Here is a 21,488-nt window from a genome sequence, read left to right as displayed (position 1 = left end):
AGGCTTAAGAGCATACTGTACATAGACCAACTAAACCATAAAAGATGAAATGACAATGAAAAAAAACAAAGGAACACACAGATCACTATAGATCACCACTTGTTTAAGGTGAGGCCGACACAATTATACATTTCCTCAGATGAATGTTAAGAAGGATATGAGAGTCACAAGTGCATGAAAGTAATCATCAATTGAAACAAACAAGCAAACATAGAAACCAAAAACAAACAAGCACAAATAGTACTTTAAATCTATATATTCAATGTACAGTATGAGCCAAAATGATGTCTTTACCAAAAGTCCATTAAACATTTATATACTTAACAAACATTTATATTGATATACTCTCTACTCTTTTTAGTATTTTGCATTTTCCAAATATGAGATTACAGATGAGCATAAGTCACAAAAGGGTTGTCCACAGTTCTTGTTTTCCAATAACGGTTTCTTTAGAGGGAGAAAATAAGCTGTTTGATCAAGAAATAAATGACAAGTCGGAGCGGTCTTCTCTTTCCAACGCAAAAAAATAATAATTATATTGCAAAATATGTAATGGTGATGAGTCTTCTTATTTTTTCATTTATGCAAGTTGTGATTTGTTGTGTGATTTAATACAAATAAACAAGAATTGAATTGTATTACACTACGTAGCATTGATTTTATGCCATCTTCTGCCTCATACTTAACAGTTTGGGAAGCTTTCTTTTGTTGGAAGGAGTCTTTTTCATTTCAGATCATTATGAATCATGAAAAAGGAAACCTCAGATATTGAACAACTACTGAGATCACAAGGCATAAAGAGCAGCAAAGATCCTGTGATTTGTTTCATGGAACAGGATTTGTGAAAATCACAAAGGTTGTTAGTCGTTAGTGAATAATATCTAACTAATTCTGCTTATGGTTTGTCATTTGTCAATCCTGAATCAGGAGCGTTCAGCCTGTCTTCATCTTCCAGCCAATAATTATTTGGATGAGTGGAAAAGAAAGGGAAAAGGTTGCCTTCAGATCTCAAGGTGGTTACACATAGAGCAGGTTCTAAACCAAACTCTTCAGGTTTTAATTTTAAAGAGACCCAACATCAACCAGTTGGAGAGTCTTTAGAGACTTGTTAGAGCAGCCTGATAATAATGAATTACAATAGTCCAGTCTAGAAGTAACAAATGCATGGACTAGTATCTCAGCATCATTAGCACTGATTTATGTGTCATATGGAGAGCATATAAACACACAGTGGGCTAAACAACTTTACTGACGTGTTTTTGAGGGGGTTTGGGGACATTTTGTTATATTCTATGTAAGGACTGGGGCAAAAAAGTATTCATCCAGGTGTCAGACGATTTGATTTGTACTGAACAGTGGTGTCAAAAGTATTCACATTCATTATTCAAGTAGAAGTAAAGATACCAAGGTTCAAAAATACTTCTGTAGAAGTTGAAGTATTAACTCAGGCTTTTTACTCAAGTAAAAGTATAAAAGTACTGGATTCAAAACTACTTAAAGTATAAAAGTAAAAGTAATGTAAAGGGAAAAAATGCAGTTAAAGACAAATGCTTAGACCGCACCCCACGGACCTAAGTGTATGACTCCACCTACCCCAAAGAACATTTTTCTAAAGGCCTTAATAACTATCATATATTAAAATGTTGATATTGTACAATTTGGGATGCACAAGGCTACAGTACCTACTTCAACTGGATATATACCAATTGAAAATTATTTTGAAAATATTTAGCATTTTAGTACAATGCAAATATATTAAAGAACCATATATGTGTACTTCTGAGCATTAACATGTGTTTCATGGAGATATGATGACTAGTTGCATTACTAGTATTGTAATGATGGTCAAACTTCAGAGGCATGATATCAATTTACCTTTATAACTTTATTGTGCAACATCTGCAGCAATACAAATACACAAAGATTTGTGTACCCAGAACAATTATCTGTGTATGGCTATATGAAGTAGAAATTAGTGCTGCCAAAATAAATTAAAAGAAGTGAGTACAAAAAATAAAAATAAATGATAATCCTGATTAATACCATCTTGGTATGTATACCAATGTCAACTGATGGTAAGAATATGAAATATAACTAGCAGATGTAGCAGTTTAACATCAACATAATCATCACCAATACGCTTTGTTGAGTCGCAAAAGCAGCTGATTTTCAAAATTTTGTGAGCCAATACATGCTCTTCTTGTCCTAAAGATCAGCCCTGCAACACTGAAGAGTCTCTCACAAGCTGCTGAGGCAGAGAGTGCTGTATTCAGCTTGAGTGATAGGTGGCACACAGCTGGGAAGGACTTCAGTATTTCTACCGTGTGTCCTGGGCACCCCAAGTAAGCACCCAGCTGCTGAGCCATTTTCAGAGGAGCCGTCCTCTTCAAAGAAGAAAAGAAGTCCTCTTCTTCAGAAGATTGAGAGCCCTCAGGGACAGGATTTTTGGCCCCACAGTCCAAGTGGCTTCTGATATAGTCAAGGCCTGTAGAAAAAAAAAGAACAATTTAGATTAAATGACAGTATTGCAATTGTGCACTGGATACTGTCGTATATGTGTGTCTGTCATTAAATGTATTTTTAAACTTATTTCACTGTCTCTGTAGAAATTACACATATTAAGGGGAAATTGAGAAGTGAGACACTTACCGAGTTTAAGGACATTTTCATCGCTTGTCCAGCAGGTCTTGAACTTTGGGACCAGAATGGCTGCAGCTATAAGCTCAGGATCTGCCAGCATCTGTCCAAAGCGATTTTCAAGCCCTGCAAGAAGTGCGCCGATCAACGGCTCACAAATCTTGGAGGTGACTTGAAGTTGCAGAAGCTTGGTCCTAAGAAGTGTGATGGCGGGGAGCAACCATCCCATCTGCACAGTAGTTTCTCCCTGGAGCACATCGAGGGCCTTGGCCACTGGGCTCATCATCTTTGCATATTCATGAAGAAATGCAATTTCCACTGGAGTAAAGCTGGACAAAGGAGAAAAGAAAAGCACATGGGACATTTACCCTTCTTGATGTAGCACCTTCAACTGGAGAAATATAGTTACTACAAATTACATCCATAGTAAACATGGGGACCGCATATTGACACAGTGCATTCAAAAGTATAAAACTGACGTAATCTCTCATTAATTTCACTAACTGAAAGGCAGAAAAACAAACACTTACTTAGGAATGTCTAGTTTACTGCAGACAGTTGCGAGTGCTCCTTCGCCTTGTTCTTTTATTATCCTCACAATTCTTTCCACGGCTGAGAAGAGTGAGTTCCACCTTGTAGCAACAGGCCTCATCAGGTGGAGTTTGCAGTGCTCTTCAATTAGTTCATTTGCGGTGGTTGATCTTGAAGTTTTGTTCCACAGGCTATAGCATTTTGCAAATGTGGACCTTGACACACGCTTGTACAGTGGGTTGACCTCTGCCTTTGAAGCGTCCACTGTGGAAACTAAATTGAGGAGGTGGCAAGCACAGCGATGGTGTTTGGGTAATTGATATTCCAAGTAGTCATCTTTGTCCAACAGAGCTTCAGCATCAACAAATTCCACACCCTCAACTTTGTTGTCCTCTTCATCATGATCATCAACACCATCATCCTCCTCTCCATCACCTTCTCCTGCAGCTTCAGGATTGTTGTTTTCATCAGTCTTCCCATAGACTCTGAAGGCCTTCAGGAAGTTTGATCCATTGTCCGTTGTAGTGCGAACAATCTTTTCTCTGATGTTGAATTCTGTGTGAATTTCAGGACAAAGGCCAACAGTGCAAAAGCAAAAAAAGGTAATCATGAAAATAAAAACACACACAACAGAGATGATTTAGCTCTGTATTTTATGTGAAAAAGAGGAGGTGTGTGTGTGTACATTAATTAATGTTGGTAGGTGACTCATTTTTACATGTTTTACTAGATCATAACGTCAAGTTTGGTGTGAGGAAATTGTAAACACAGCACTTAGCCAGATCCGCACAAAAACAATATATCATGGTATAAATGCATAACACATTGGAAAAACTGAAATAGCGTAACGGTGTAGTTAAAAGAAAACTTAAACTTGTTCTTCCACACTTAACGTAATTCGCATGTAACGTTATCCTACCTCCATGAACACTGACATTTTACTAACGTTATATCAATAGGTTACAGTATGTTTTCAATTATCAACTGAAATGTTCAGCTTACCTCAATATGTTTTTTCAAATTAGATGGTGAGTTTTTGAAGGCCATTAACTCGTGGTGCTTGGGTGCACAGAGTTTGCAGCGCATTCGGAAAGAGTTGTTTTTGCATCCAACCACCTCGAAAAATTCTTCCAGGTAAGGCCAGGGATGTACAAGCGTTGAGTGGTCTTCCTGGCTTCCAACCTCCTCACTGGTGCTTGGTTGGGAAGTTTTGCTCGAGTCATTTTCAGTCTCTGCCACGGACATCTTCTCACATGCATCAGCCACGTCTGGTACTGGCGTGTGACATTATTTGACATGGCAGGTATATGGATCGCGTTAAAACCAATAGGTATACAGGTGTCGTGCCAAAAAGTGATCGTCTGCCAGAATCTGATTTGTGGCCGCGGGAGCGCGCACAGCAGCCCGTTGAGCGGTAGCGCTATAAAACGTCTGATTTTCTTTGGATTAAATGGTCATAATATGCATATACACACAATTATCACACAATATCACAACTGTGGCCAAAAGAAGTGTAGTTTGTAGCGAAATAAGACATGGCAATTACGTGATAGACATGTCTCTACAGTATGTTTGATTTATGGGTGTGTTTACAATAATTAAATGATCACTTTTGCAATGATCCTCGTGACTCTGCATTGTTTTTTATCTGATCTGGGCCCTACGTAGTATTTGCTTCCCATGTTTGGATGTGTTTTGTATATCTAATATTATTGTTTATGCCTACTATTAAAATAACAAACCGTGTTCACCTGCCAAAAATTGATTGGAGGCCAAATGCAGTTACTGAATGGTTATTTCTGCCTAAATATGACTTGATCTCATTCAAGAGCTTCATAATATAAACTCTAGAGCTCACAGGACAGTTTGGAACTCTTTTAAAGGACCATTTCAACACAAAATGGGCTTTTTCACCTGCCAAAAATTGATTATTGCCATTAATTTGATAATGAAAAGTGTTTTCTTGCTTTAAATGACTTCCTATTATTCAACAGAGCAATATTTAGCTCATTATAGATTAACCTTTACTCTGTACTCTCTGGAAATGGTGTAAAGGGCCAATGCTACGCAGAAAATGCAGTTTTTTACTTGCCAAAAATTGATTCCTGCTCCAAATTTGATACTGAAAATGGTTTTCTGCCACGATATGTCTTCATGTAACTCTTCAGAGCTATATTTACCTGATTATACCTTAACCAGTACTTTACTGTTGAATGTCTGCCACATGACTTTAAAAATATAGAACTTTCCTAGACTGTTATTTCACCATTTCCTTTTTCAAAAGTCTTACTTTATTAAAACCCTGATTTTTTTCATTTCTCAATGTGAATCTCAGTTTTAAAGCAAATGAGGAAAAAAACAAGTTAACAGTTATACTAATATTGTTTCCCAGTGCTGTAGTAAACATTTGTAAAAGATTTAGCCTTTTACAACGCTTTCTGTCCTTACAAGTCAAAGTTATGTCTGTAATTACTTCATCATTCTCTATTTTCATGCTTTATTCCAATAAAAATGTGGGTTGAAACTGTAAGAAACTTTGCATATTTTGCTGTTATCAAAATTGTAATGACATTGATGCAATGGACATTTAAAAATTTCATTTTATTAAAAGACTGTTCAAGTAACGTTGCACCAATTTTTAATGCATGTCTTTTAGATCATTCATGAGACACAGGGGGCTAAATCCCCCAAGATGGGCATGTGAGACCATGCCCCACCCAATTCAAAATTATGCAACGTCCTGTGGGGCCTATGCATTGAAGGTTTGTATTACAGTATGATTAAGCATACTATAAGAATTTGAATGAAAGTAATGTTTAATCACAAGCAGCAAAAGCTCTTGGGTCATCAAAATAGCAAGTTTAATTGATAATGTGCACACTGTCTATTGATGATTTGATGTAGTCAATCTAGAAACATTTACTAGAGACGTCTGAAAGTTGTAACATGTATAAGTTGAAGCTAATGTCAGTCACATTAACTCCATCATTGATTAGATGATCTAAACTCTGAACTTTGCCTTAAATGTTTGACGTTACACAAAAGCATGTTTAATAACCATGCATGGATGCAAAGGCATTACAACTAAATTCATTAAAAAATTGCACGGAACAGGTGCAATGATCGTTTTTGTCAGTACAGCTAAGAGTATTACTCAAAAGTAGGGTTATTTGATATACAGAGGAAGAAATTATGTAAAATAGTTAAGAATGTTCTGGCATTCCAATTTTACATGCACTTTGCTTTAATTAATTAAAATTACACAAAGATTAAAGCTAGTGTTGGTGTTGGGCATTGTATAGTTCAATGACATTCAAATGATTATTTTAAGATTACTGTTCCTTCCCATGATAAATCCATTCTTGCATCTTTTATTCACAGTTTGCTGAGTGCATCTTGGGTGGACTACTCTTGGAGTTTGACAACTCCACTGCAGGTGTCAATCATATAAGAGAGTGCATTGCAGTCTCTCTTCTTGAGAATACAGGTTTTTCTTTTTTCTTACATTTTAAAATGAGCATATATTAGGCTCATTTGCTCTGACAAACATTGCTCATAGTTAAGAAAATTATCTTTATTCCTTGTTTTGGCAGATGACTTGTCAAACCTGTGTCATATCTGTGGGGAGCTGGATGGGGACACCAATTGGGTAACTGCTTATGTTTTCCTTGTCCTTCTTAAGCTTTTTTTTTTTTAATCCAAACATTATTTCTAATTTCATAAAAAAATGAATACACAAAACAGAATACACTTTAGTGTTTAATATTATAAATGTCTAATAATTTCAGATTGGCTGTGACATGTGCCCACGGTGGTATCATAGGACGTGTACAAAGAAGCCAGACAGAGGAAAAAGACATTTATTTGTGCAGCATGCCAGTAGCAAGGGTAGCTACTGGCTGGTAACCCCAATTGTATATAGTTTCATTTTGTTATATTTTTATTATCTAATGTAGTAGTATTTTTGTATATATTTGTTAGCATGCTGTTAAGACATTTTATGACAGTTAATAGTTCATAGTTCATGTATGTATGTAAGTATGTATGTATGTAAAAAATAATAATATTTTGTGATGACATGTATGGAGTGGCTTACTTATTTTAAGACGCTGTTTCTATGGTCATAAAGTAGGAACATTGTTTTATTGAAGACATTCAACAGTAAAGTACTGGTTAAGGTATAATCAGGTAAATATAGCTCTGAAGAGTTACATGAAGACATATCGTGGCAGAAAACCATTTTCAGTATCAAATTTGGAGCAGGAATCAATTTTTGGCAAGTAAAAAACTGCATTTTCTGCGTAGCATTGGCCCTTTACACCATTTCCAGAGGGTACAGAGTAAAGGTTAATCTATAATGAGCTAAATATTGCTCTGTTGAATAATAGGAAGTCATTTTAAGCAAGAAAACACTTTTCATTATCAAATTAATGGCAATAATCAAGTTTTGGCAGGTGAAAAAGCCCATTTTGTGTTGAAATGGTCCTTTAAAAGAGTTCCAAACTGTCCTGTGAGCTCTAGAGTTTATATTATGAAGCTCTTGAATGAGATCAAGTCATATTTAGGCAGAAATAACCATTCAGCAACTGCATTTGGCCTCCAATCAATTTTTGGCAGGTGAACACGGTTTGTTATTTTAATAGTAGGCATAAACAATAATATTAGATATACAAAACACATCCAAACATGGGAAGCAAATACTACGTAGGGCCCAGATCAGATAAAAAACAATGCAGAGTCACGAGGATCATTGCAAAAGTGATCATTTCTTGAAAACACACCCATAAATCAAACACACTGTAGAGACATGTCTATCACGTAATTGCCATGTCTTATTTCGCTACAAACTACACTTCTTTTGGCCACAGTTGTGATATTGTGTGATAATTGTGTGTATATGCATATTATGACCATTTAATCCAAAGAAAATCAGACGTTTTATAGCGCTACCGCTCAACGGGCTGCTGTGCGCGCTCCCGCGGCCACAAATCAGATTCTGGCAGACGATCACTTTTTGGCACGACACCGGGATGGTATGTGTGGCATCCTTCTCATCCAATCACAATCAAATTCACTCCATCCAGGTGGCGCGATTTATCTGGATAGGTTGTTTTGTTTTGTTTTTTGTGTGTGTGACAAGCCGTAAAGAAAAGGAGTAACGAGACTGTTTGTGAAATGTAAGGAGTAGAAGTAAAAAGTAGGCTAAAAAATAATTACTTCAGCAAAGTATAGATAACCAAAATCTCTACTTAAGTAAAGTAACAAAGTATTTCTACTTCGTTACTTGACACCTCTGGTACTGAAACACAACTGCAACAAAACAAAAAGACAGTCTTGTGTGTGTGTAACAAACATAAAATATAAGAACACAACTGCGAATAAACTTAGCAGAAATATATATATGGTGCTTGTGTGCTTATCTCACTTGGAACAAAACAAAAAGACAGTCTAGCATCAGTGTCCAATCACACTCAGACTGTGATTGTCTTTACAGTATGACTGGGCTGACTTCCTTTAACCAAGGATTACAGTGCCAGCCATTAATATTACAAGGCTGCTACCGCCATCTATTGTCGAAAAGAAGTATAACTAAGCAAACTTGAACTGAAATCAGGTGAGTTTTATCCTATTTACACAAAGCATTTACAATAATAGTTACCAGAAAAATAATGGTGGGGCTACCAAGTTAACAACAAAAACTAAACACAATTTTGGAAACAATCCTAGCTTGAGAAATGTCCAGGGTGTCACAATTGGCCTAACGCCCAACATGAGGGTGTTTAACGTGCACCATACCCTGTCAGCAACACTGCTTTGAGAAGAACATTTGTGTGTGAGAGAGAGAGAGACAGAGACACAAAGAGAGAGAGATATTGATGTCCACACTATGGAGTTAGATTTGTTTCATAATGTTGTGTGTGTGCAGATCGACAATCTGTGTGTAAATGTGTAATCTGTAAATATAAACACCTTCCACAAATACAAGAAAAAGATTTGTATACTCACAAAAATATTTTGCAAATATAAAACGGATCTGCAAATACACAAACAAATTCCACAAATATAAAAAATGCATTAAATTAATTTTGTGAACTCAGTTTTTATTTGTGAATCGAAAAAACATTTGTGGATCTCAGTTCTACGCTTGTGGATTTGCTTTTTACACACACGGAGTTTTGAAACAAACTTTCCGTCGGTCCGAACGAAAATCCACTCGTATCACTCGGACATTTTCGGATAGCAAGTGATCGCCTACTGGTGACGTCATTTCCGCATATCAAAGTAAGAGCACGCAGTCTTTCTATGGCTGTGTCTCAATTTGGACCCAACTGCGAGGCTGCATCCTCGAAGGACGCGGCCTTTGCGGCCTTCGAAGGATGCAGCCTTCTGAGGAACTTCCGAAGGACGCATCAACCTTTGTGAAATGAGACGGTCTAGCCTTCGAGGCATTTCCTGGTTGCGTCACCAGCTGTTCCCTCCCATAAGACGAGAAAGACGTCTCGACCGAAAAGACGGTGAAAAAGCTGACAAAATTATAAGAGAGAAGAAAGGAGAAGAATAAAGGAAAGGAGAAGAAAGAAGGAAAACACACAAGAAAGAAAGAAAGAAGGAAAACACACAAGAGAAAGAATAATAAAATAATAATAATCTGTAAATAGTTATTTCTGATGTAATTTTTGTAAATAGTGAAATGTTTCATCACTTGATAATAAAAGAAAATATTTAATCCCTTGTTCTTCCTGAACAGTAGCACTTTATGCAACCCTGTTATAAATTGTACTGAAGTTGTAAATACTAAATGGAATAGACAACGTGTAACAATGAACAATATTTTTTATTTAATAACAACATAAAACATCAAAATCTTCACAATCAAATAAAAAATAAAGAAAAATCATAAATAAACACAGTTCATAAATAAAATCAAATTAAACACATCTATATAGATGTATATTTATTTATTACTTTTTCCAGGAGAGAGAAGAGCCTCTCCATCCTGTCTTTCCCCTCCTGCTCCCTCCTCTCCTCTGCCTCATTTTGCCTTCTCATGTCCTCCTTTATGAGGTCAAGGAGGTCATCCTCCCTCCTCCTCTTCCTCCTGGGCCCTGGCTGGTCCCTGCTGCTCCCTGGCTGGCTCTCCTCCTCCTCCTCCTCCTCTTCACTCTCCTGCTCACCCACTGCGGCACTTGGCCCTGGTGTGTCCTCACGGATGGAGGCAATGAGGACAGGGGGGGCAATAGATGGCCTCTGCCCCAGTACCTCATCCATGAGGACAAACCACGGCCAAGTGCCAGCAGTGGACTTGCCGCTGGCCCCCTCCCCTGTCCCTGGATATTTGCAATCCTAAGGCAGTGGAAATCAATCATGTCAGCAATTTTCAGCAAAAGTATTTAGTAACACTAAAACTAATCCAAACCATAGGCTACCTACTTTATATATATTTTTTTAAATTGTCCCATTTTTTCTGGCCTGGTAGGGCTGGACCTTCCCCTCCAGCCCAATCTTTTCCAGTATTGCTCTAAACACAGAGGGAAGCAAGAGAAAAGGTAAACACAAGATCACATCAACACAGGGATGCAAAGATGTACAAAAATGGACATCAGCCTTACCTCCATCCCGCCGTGGCGGAGTTTTTGCCCCCCGTGAATAGATGGTCATTTTCCCCTCTTTGTTTAATCAGGAGCTCGGTTTGCTCCTTGCTCCCTAAAACAAAAATAAAACAAAATGTAATGTAAAACATGTTTTTTTTACTATGTCAACAGACAAAAGGGTTCCAATATAGCAAAAAATTATCATAATAATGATAATAATGAAGTATAACATATAATAGTGATAATCCCAAACGTAGCTCTTCATTAAAATCTAAATTTGTTCATCTTAGTCCATTTATATATATATATATATATATATATATATATATATATATAAGATATAAGTCAAGTAATAAAATATAAGTAATTAGTAAAAGTATAAAAGTATAAGTAGTAATAAGTAAAAATAATTAAATAAAACAAACCAATACTTACACTTGAATGAAAAGTCTTCACCTGTTGGTGTCGCCATTGTTGTGTTTTCGCGGCACTGAACAGCGCCGCGCAAAGGATCTTGGGATTTGGGAGGCCGCGAAGGATAGTAGCGATGCATCCTCGAAAAAGAGGGAAAAGAAGGCCGCATTTCAAGGCTGCATTTGAAGGAGTCTTCGAATTGGGACAGCCTTCGCGCGGTGTTGTGACGTAATCGGCCTCGAAATGCGCACTTCGAGGATGCAGCCTCGCAATTTGGACCAAATTGGGACACAGCCTATGAGCTTTTTAAAATGTTTATCAGCGATAAGTGACGTGCATTCATGGTTTCATGTTAATGTCATACAGTGATTATTAGTGTGTGTTTATTTGTTCTATGTATATTATCTAGCACACACTTTCATATACATTTCTGTGTGAGTATGAAAGGCACCAGGATGCTTGTGGGCAATGTTCAGACAATTTTTATCGTTAAACAATAATAACAAAATAAAAAATAAATAAACACAGCTATTCATAAAACAGAATGAATACAAATGTAAAATATATTATCATTATTATTATTATTTTTATTATTGTTTAACGATAAAAATGTCTTTTAAATGCTGTGCTGAAAATGTCTAAATCTTAAACCCTATAATTTTCTACTGATTACACTAGTATTGAAAGGTTGTGAAGAGATGTCTGGATGTCAGTCACCAGCAGTCTACAGGGGCCCTCTTTACAGGTTGGATTGTTATGACTTCTGGTCTATTTACAATGCATCTTAATCATATTTGAATTGTATAAAATCCTGCACCCTGTTCGTTCTCCCAGCCCGCAACATGAATGCTTACACATAGACATTAGAACTACATTAGTAAGAGTACACTACTAATAAGATGAAGTGCGTTGTGACTTTTACCCATCTGAAAGAATACATGAAAAATATAAAGGATGAGGTGGCTGATAACTGCTTACTGAAGAAGCAGCCAAGCCACCGCTTTAGAGAGCTGAACATTGCCCACAAGCATCCTGGTGCCTTTCATACTCAAACAGAAATGTATATGAAAGTGTGTGCTAGATAATATACATGGAACAAATAAACACACACTAATAATCACTGTATGACATTAACATGAAACCATGAATGCACGTCACTTATCGCTGATAAACATTTTAAAAAGCTCATAGAAAGACTGCATGCTCTTACTTTGATATGCGGAAATGACGTCACCAGTAGGCGATCACTTGCTATCCGAAAATAGCCGAGTGATACGAGTGGATTTTCGTTCGGACCGGCGGAAAGTTTGTTTCAAAACTCTGTGTGTGTAAAAAGCAAATCCACAAGCGTAGAACTGAGATCCACAAATGTTTTTTCGATTCACAAATAAAAACTGAGTTCACAAAATTAATTTAATGCATTTTTTATATTTGTGGAATTTGTTTGTGTATTTGCAGATCCGTTTTATATTTGCAAAATATTTTTGTGAGTATACAAATCTTTTTTTTGTATTTGTGGAAGGTGTTTATATTTACAGATTACACATTTACACACAGATTGTCGATCTGCACACACACAACATTATGAAACAAATCTAACTCCATACCACACCCACATTTTATAGGGACATGAAAACCCAGAGGCTATCAAAGCCTTTTTTACTACACTGGATGTTTGAGTGACACCAAGCCCTTAACGTCTGCACGAAACATCTGATGACACTCAGCTGGCCAAGTTTCACTGTTCCAAATATTTCATGTGAAACCAGTAAATTGCTCTCAGGTTTTATTACTAATTTCCAATAAAGCTGTCACATAAGTGTCTGATCAAGGTAAAGATGTGGTGTAATGGGATAAGGGTTAGGGTTAGAGTTAATTTTTTTTCACCTGTTCTGTTTTCTCGATAAAGCTTCCCCCCTCTGTACAGTGATGTATGTGGCTGAGCACACTGGCAACTTGCTGATTAACACTGGCAGTTAAAAGGGTGAATGCAGCTAATGGTGCCAACAGGAGATTTGGCAGCTTTGAGTAGTTGCAAGTGACTGTTGTGCTGTTGAGAGAAATGGTGACATTTTCATGGCGTCCTTGTGGATGCCAATTTAGTTATTGTTATTGTTAATTAGATGTTTGAGGCAGTCATTTTTCTTTTTATTGTGAACCCTATTTATCTGTTAAATGCTCTGTGTACCTTGTTTTTGTCTTTCCCTGGGTAGCTTCACTGTTACTCCCTTCATCCCCTGTATTTCAATTTGATGACACATCACACGGCACCACCAAAACAGTGTAAATGAGTATGTAATGGTGGTCAACAGCTGCATCAATGTGGGATGTTATCACTCTTCTTTTTATTGAGTTTTAGTATCTGCTATCAGTAATCGGCATTACAATATCATTTCATTTGTAAATTATAGATTAGGTGTATTAAATAACATGGAGAACAACAATACAACAGAGTTGAAACAAAAACAGAACAGAAGGGAGAGAAAGAAAAAACGAATGGAAAGACAGCACATAGAAAAACAACAAATAGGAGGGAGGAAAGTGAATACATGAAATGACGTAGATAAAAAATAAAAAACACACTCACATAGTTTGACTAGGTTATTCATATGTCAACCAGATAAATGGACTGTACTTATATAGCACCTTTCTAGTCTTTACAACCACTCAAAGTGCTTTACATTACAACTCATTCACAAAGGGCTGCCATCAGTGTTGGCACAGCAACGGGAGCAATTTGGGGTTAAGTGTCTTGCCCAAGGACACATGTGGACTGGAGGAGCCGGGAATAGAACCACTAATCTTCCAATTGGAGGGCGTCCGCTTTACCTCCTGAGCCACAGCCGCACAGTACAACCCACATTCTGAACTTTTTACACTGCCAAAATACATTGTGCCCTCGACATCATATACCAAGAATGTAAATAAGAGAATGACAATAAGAATACATGATAACTTTGGAATTGCGGGGAAATCTAATCGCTTAACATAAGAAAAAAAAGGGGTCCACATTGTCCAGAATTTATTCATAGACTCCTTCAATGTATGTTAGATTTTTTTCCAGCTTGATGCAATTTAAGATATCTCTAATCCAGAGGTCATGAAGGCAGGAGAGTTCCATGTAAGCAAGATTTGTCATCTGACCAACAGAGTAACAAAGGCAACCACATCCTTGGGTTAGGGTTAGGGTTAACAGTAAATACTGCTATTACAAAAAGGTTTAGTAGCTTACAGTCTATTGATACTGAAAGTATCAGACACAAGACACAGCCTTAGAGACAAAAGTAGTCAACTTCTAAACATTAAAATGAAACAATCATTCTGTCATCACCAGAGCATCAAAACATGTCATTAACTATCAGTATTCTTAACTCATCATTAAAAGAACAATACAGGAGAACTTCACATAACCAGTTATCCTCTTGACATCATGGTTCAAGGGAAGGCTTCCTGTTGTCAGCTGTGCCACTGATGACCTTTGACTTCTTGTTCAGTTTACTGTAACATAGGATTCAGAGCCATCACTGTACTTGATTTAATATATGTTGGTCATTTGGGCTTTAACAAAATATCATTTAATCATTTTGCCTCAAATACAACAAGTAGCTTTGTTTTAATTGTGGGTGTACAATATGATAAAGTATTACTATACATTGTAACCCATCCATCCATCCATCCATCTTCTTGCCGCTTATCCTGGTCGGGTCGCGGGGGCAGCAGCCTGAGCAGGGAAGCCCAGATTTCCCTCTCCCCAGCCACTTCGTCCAGCTCTTCCAGGGGGACCCCGAGGCGCTCCCAGGCCAGCCGAGAGACATAGTCTCTCCAGCGTGTCCTGGGTCTCCTACCGGTGGGACGTGCCCTGAACACCTCACCAGGGAGGCGTCCGGGAGGCATCCTGATTAGATGCCCGAACCACCTCATCTGGCTCCTCTCAACGTGGAGGAGCAGCGGGTCTACTCCGAGCTCCTCCGGATAACTGAGCTTCTCACCCTATCTCTAAGGGAGAGCCCAGCCAGCCTACGGAGGAAGCTCATTTCGGCCACTTGTACCCGCCATCTTGTTCTTTCGGTCACTACCCAAAGCTCATGACCATAGGTGAGGGTAGGAACGAAGATCGACTGGTAAATCGAGAGCTTTGCCTTTCGGCTCAGCTCTCTCTTCACCACGATGGATCTGTGCAGAGTCCACATTACTGCAGACGCCGCACCGATCCGCCTGTCGATCTCACGCTCCATCCTTCCCTCACTCGTGAACAAGACCCCGAGGTACTTGAACTCCTCCACTTGGGGCAGGATCTCATCCCCGACCCGAAGAGTATTGTAACCCAACTTCCTCAAAAATAGCACATATTTCTTTAGCCTGTATATTTAGAATCTCTTTATTTTCATATTATTTCATAATGTAACAAACCATGAAAAATGATGTAAAGTAAAAACCTTACAGTCTGATGTGTTACCTGTTAAGATTCAACAGTACACACAGAGACAAAGAAGAATGTTACCACCACCCGTCACACACATTAGGACCAGAAAAGTAAAGAAGAATTCTGTGTCAAGTTGTTTTGAACTGTGAAATATTTGAGGAGTCCTGGTTTGGGGTCAAAGTCACAAAGGAATGTCAGAAAGCTGAAGACAGTTCAGGTGTTTGTCAGTAATGCCGCAGGAAAGAAACTAGAATGCGAGACAATTTGAAACCATAAATCTGTCAAAATGCTTTCCAGACTATGCACGCACTGTTTTGTCATCATACTGATTTTCAAAAATGTCTTTGTTCTCTTTTTGTGCAGCTGATACACATTTTATATAGGCAAATGTACATATTTGACCTGTGTTTATGAAACAAATTCAAAAATCAGCATTCAAACATATTGCATTCATCATATTCTAATGTTCTCCTGGACAATACAATAGTGTATATGTATTTTTTCCATAACTAAAGGATTAATCAAACATGTATTAATGTCTGATGTGGACTAATTATGAGTCAGAATATGAACAGTACTATATGTAAAGGTTAAGACTTTTTGCAACCTGTGAAAAACCTGCATGATCTGAAATGATGAAGCTTGTACAATTCAGACATTATATAACTGGTTCATATGTTTTATTATCTTTGTACTTATGTGTATTATTACCTGGTTGACCAGTCCTATAGGATTTTCACCTCTTCCAATAGGATCCTATAGCATTCCCACACAGTTGCTATATCTAGAAATTAAAGATACACAGAGGCAATCAACATTCCTTTAAGATGCAATAAATTAAATTTAAAAGCATATTGGATTTTGAATAAGATCAAAACACTGATAATCCCATAGAAGTATAATATTATAAATTTATAATCAATTGGTCCATTGGTCTGTTGGTCCAATAGGACTTTATCCAATAGGAATCCTATAGTGTACAATCCAATGGGATCTATTGGACTGTATTGTATTGGAATGTTATAGGAATAGGATTTTGTTCTATTGGATTGGTTCCAAAATTGAGTAGAATTTCTAATTTGAAGTTCCTTTTGGAATCCTATAGGACTTTTTGACTAGGGTCCTGTGAGAAACAACGACTCAGGCCCACAGTACAGTATGTGTATTTTCATGGATAAGATTGGAATGATGAATAAACATGAAATTCAACTTCTTCCACTCTGTCAAGCACTAATATTTCACTTTTGTAATAGATGTAACGTTTAGTTTGTTATATTCAAATGACATCATGAATGATTATGCCTTTTACTTGATAACAGATGTAACAAATGTTTATTTATTTATTTATTATTTTCTTGCTTTTTATTTTACTTTAGTTATCTTACTGTCCTTCACTGACTTCTGCTTGTCTATGTTTCTGACATGGAACATATTGGATGTTGTTTATGTGATTGTGGATATGCTAAGCTGCAAATGAATGGGATCAATAAAGCTGTCTGAATCTGAATCTGAATCTGAACATCACATTTATTTATCCAACAGTGAAGAACAGGAAGCACCTTTTACAAATGTGCGTTGATGTCATAAAATCAAAAAAACTAATAACCATCAACAGCAGGTGAAACAGTAATGCTGTAAATAACCTTTAATGGTAAACTGAGAACTGAGGATAAGTGTGAGTGTGAAACCAGATGTATTTTTATTCATAAACTTTCTCCATATACATTCTCTATCTAACAATACAATAACAACACTGTTCAGCAGATGTGAAAACAAACTCTACAAACACTAACCCTCCTGCACAGAGAACAGGAAAAAGATCACAGTGAAGGAACAAGAAAGCAGTGGAGGGGCACTTTAACCCTTTATAGGACACTCATTGAAAGGAAGGGAGGAAGGAAGGAAGGAAGGAAGAAGGAAGGAAGGAAGGAAGGAAGGAAGGATGGAAGGAAGGATGGAAGGAAGGAAGGGAAGGAAGGATGGAAGGAAGGAGGGAAGGAAGGAAGGAAGGATGGAAGGAAGGAAGGATGGAAGGAAGGAAGGGAAGGAAGGATGGAAGGAAGGAGGGAAGGAAGAAAGGAAGGAAGGAAGGAAGGAAGGAAGGAAGGAAGGAAGGAAGGATATTTACAGAAGTTATCAAATATAATTATTTGCCCAATAAAGGGTTAAGAATATATATAAAGATTATACAGTTGTGATAAAAATTGGAAAAATCTTTGAAAAATAGGAAAAGAATGAAATAAATGTAATAAAGTCGATGAATGAGACTGAGAGGACATGAAGCAGAGGAACACTAATAACAAAAACTTGAAATTGCTTTGAAATAAACAGAACAAAAAATATTTAGTGGCATTGTAAACTATATTATATTTGTTTCAGCTAACTTTATTGAGGTTCTTGTTGTTGAGGTTCTTGTTGGCTTCAATAGACAATTTATATTGGCAAAACTCAAAATTGTACTTACACCAACTACAGCCCTCTCTAACTAGTAGTGTATACTGATAATCTATAATCACTTGCTAATTTGTGAGGTCCACGTATAAAACTAATGCAGTTCAACAGCTCTACAAATGACAATTAAAATAAATCAACATATTTCTAAAACAGATTTGATGAAAACAAAACGGTAACACTTTATTTGACACCTATCTCTATAACGCATCATAAATATACTTATAATGTGTTATAATGCGCTGTATAACTATAGTTATAAACACTCATAAATGATAATAATGCTTTACAACAATAATCATAACACACTATAAAACATTTTATTATGACTTATAAGGTCAGGTATTATAATGTGTTATAACTGTTAACAACTCACTGACAATGCCCACATAGATAATGCATTATACATATATTTATGATATATTATAATTGGCTTATAAACATGTATAACTATCATCATAAACACTCATAAATTATCATAAGGCTTAAGGTCTAGAATTATAATACTTCCCTTGCTAACCAGTTTTTGTTGCAAGGATCAAAGGGCATTATTATAATTATATAGTTGTCATATATTAAAACTCTTTATAATGCATTATAATGTGATATAACACTTTAGAAGCTGGTCATAACAGTTATAACGCATCATAATACCTGACCTTATAACACATTATATTACCTGACCTTATAACACATTATATTACCTGACCTTATAAGTCATAATAAAATGTTTTATAGTGTGTTATGATTATTGTTGTAAATCAATATGATCATTTATGAGTGTTTATAACTATAGTTATAAAGCGCTATAACATCATTATAACACATTATAAGTATATTTATGATGCGTTATAGAGATAGGTGTCAAATAAAGTGTTACCGAAACATTTGAATCCTCATGAAGGGACAGTTTATAGCAGGCCAGTTGTATTATACTGCATTAGTTTTATCTAGGTGGACCTAATGACAAGTGAGTGTATATGCACAGCCTGAATACATGTCAGTGTGTTCCTAGGCAAAATACTTAACCCCTAATTGCTCCTGATGGCAGTCCTCCTGTCATCAGTGTATGAATGTATGTGAATGGATGAGTGTGACAGGTAGTAACAACACAAAACAAACAGTCAAACCTGCTCCTGCTGTTTGGTATCTGCAGTCCTCTAGCAACAGGAGGCTTCCAGGATGTTCCACTGAAATAACATCAACAACAAGCGTTAATGACTCATACGATGCTCTTCTTAATTAGTAGATACCCAGAGTATATATTCCACTGAAGGGAGGAGCTCACTTATGTATCACCTCAATAAACTTCTAATGACTTACGTTAGATGAGAGAAACTTTTGGTTTTTCCAGCTCTCACTTCTTTGCCCTTCTCTTCACACACTCAGGAATCAGCCGCTCTCCTCCTTGATGCCACAACCAATCACTTGCTGGTGCTGCAGTCTTTAGACGGGCTGCCAACTCCTATGTAAAAGCATTTCTTAAAATTGTGATTTCATTTATATATGTATATATACATATGTGTTTCCCTATGCCTCCTGTCATACAGCAATGATGATCCTTTTTTATATGATTAGGTGTATCATCCAGTGTATACAGCACAACAATTATTTGTCTGTTTCATTAACTGTTTTTTGCTGAATTTGCATGTCCACAATGTACTCTATTTTATTCATTTTTATTTATGAGGTATTGTTTAGGGGTTGGGGTCTTGTCTGTGTGTCCGTGACGATTCATTGAGCTGCCTTTGAAAAAGAGGAAAGGGGGGAAGTTCATGCTATTGCAATACTGAACAGACTACAGCTTGAATCAGCACTGTGAAAAAGCAACAGGCAAACAGGTCAGACATTTAATAAAGCAGCAGATTACTTTCACTAAGTTGATGTGTTTTCATTGTGAGTCTAACCTGTCAGTCTGATTCTTTCATCAAGTAAAGCAGTGAAGGCAGTGTTCAGCCCCAAGGCTTCTCTGTAAACCTTCTACGCCAAAGAGCAAACACACCTTTAAGAAGCATGCATACATGTGACTGGGGGGGGGGGGGGGGGGGGGGGGGGGATAAGGTGAGAGAGGGGAGAGGAGTGGGCTGCACATCGAGGAGTGGTTGAAGGTGTGAAGGGAGGGGACGGTGCTCGCATAGGGTGTGTCTGATATTATTTAAGGTGAGGTGAAGGTTTTCCACTCAGAGCAGTCAGTGAGACGTTTATCTAGGTTGGCTTAAGGTGTGGTTTCCCTGCAGACATGGCCAGGCTCTCCTTTGCAGGGGGCCTACTGCTGCTGTTAGCACTGGCCTTGGTGAGTAAACTTCTCCTAAATTTCAACTTGACTCTGTAGTGCATGCTCCAGAAGAGAGAAAGCAACCTTTATTCAAATGAGTCTTTAACAAAATCTAATTACAGAGCAGATTAGTAGATATGATTTATGATTAGTCAGCGTTTTTAAAGGTGATGTGCAAGATCAAAAATTATGCAATGGGTTAAGACAAATATTTTTAGCTTCCAATTATACATCATGCATATCATTAAATAATATAATGATAAACTGAGAAAGTTGTCATAATAATCATAATTAGTCCTCTCTGTTGTAATTACAGCTTTATTCACATTATGGCAGCTGCTGTCTGAGGCATGCCTGAACAAAAAGCACTTATTACAAAGTTGTAAATTATGAAGTGTGTGCGTTTGGTTCATTTATAAAAATGAATATAACGTAAGATGTAAACCCATTTACCATCTATAACAAGCCTTATAGTCAAGGCATTTTGTAAGTAGGCCAAAACTTTTTAAATGGTGAAAAAAGTTTATAATTTGACCCTTTTTTTAACAAATGTAAAGTTTTTTTTAATGTGGACCCTGATACGTGGAAGAAAAACATATTAGTAGAATTTTTTAGAAACGTATTTGTAGAATTTCTATCGTATCAAATCGTTTTTTAAATACAGATTTGAACTTGTTTTTCAGCAGAGAATTGAGATGTATGCATATCCTGCATGTCAGCATCTCCCCAAATTGCAGTTTTAACAGTTTTTTATAGATTGAGAAAATATTCAGTCAGTTCTCCATGCTGTAATGACATACTGGTGTTAATTCTTATACTCACACTAGTAATCCATAGACTTAGTGGCTGACAGTCCAGGATTTGAATAGTATACATGCATTATGCTGATGACATAGGTTATTAATTACTATATTATTGACATCTGTTGGACGTGTACACTTAGCACTCAAACAGTAGAGTAAGAAAACGTACATGGGGCAGAAATGAATGTGAGAAACAAGTTTTGCTCTTCAAAGAGCCTGTTGCATTCCACAGTTGAGGGGCCCTAACAGTAAAAGCATGTACACCTTTAACACTGAATCCTGTTTCTTACCTAGGCCAACTCGTAAAGTGCCTCAGGGACTCCATTGACCTCTGTGCGTGTGTGTGTGTGTGCAAAGCTATG

The sequence above is a fragment of the Scomber japonicus genome, chromosome 7 (genome assembly GCF_027409825.1).
Source record: "Scomber japonicus isolate fScoJap1 chromosome 7, fScoJap1.pri, whole genome shotgun sequence".
In the NCBI taxonomy this organism is placed as follows: domain Eukaryota; kingdom Metazoa; phylum Chordata; class Actinopteri; order Scombriformes; family Scombridae; genus Scomber; species Scomber japonicus.
This window is presented reverse-complemented; position numbering follows the sequence as displayed.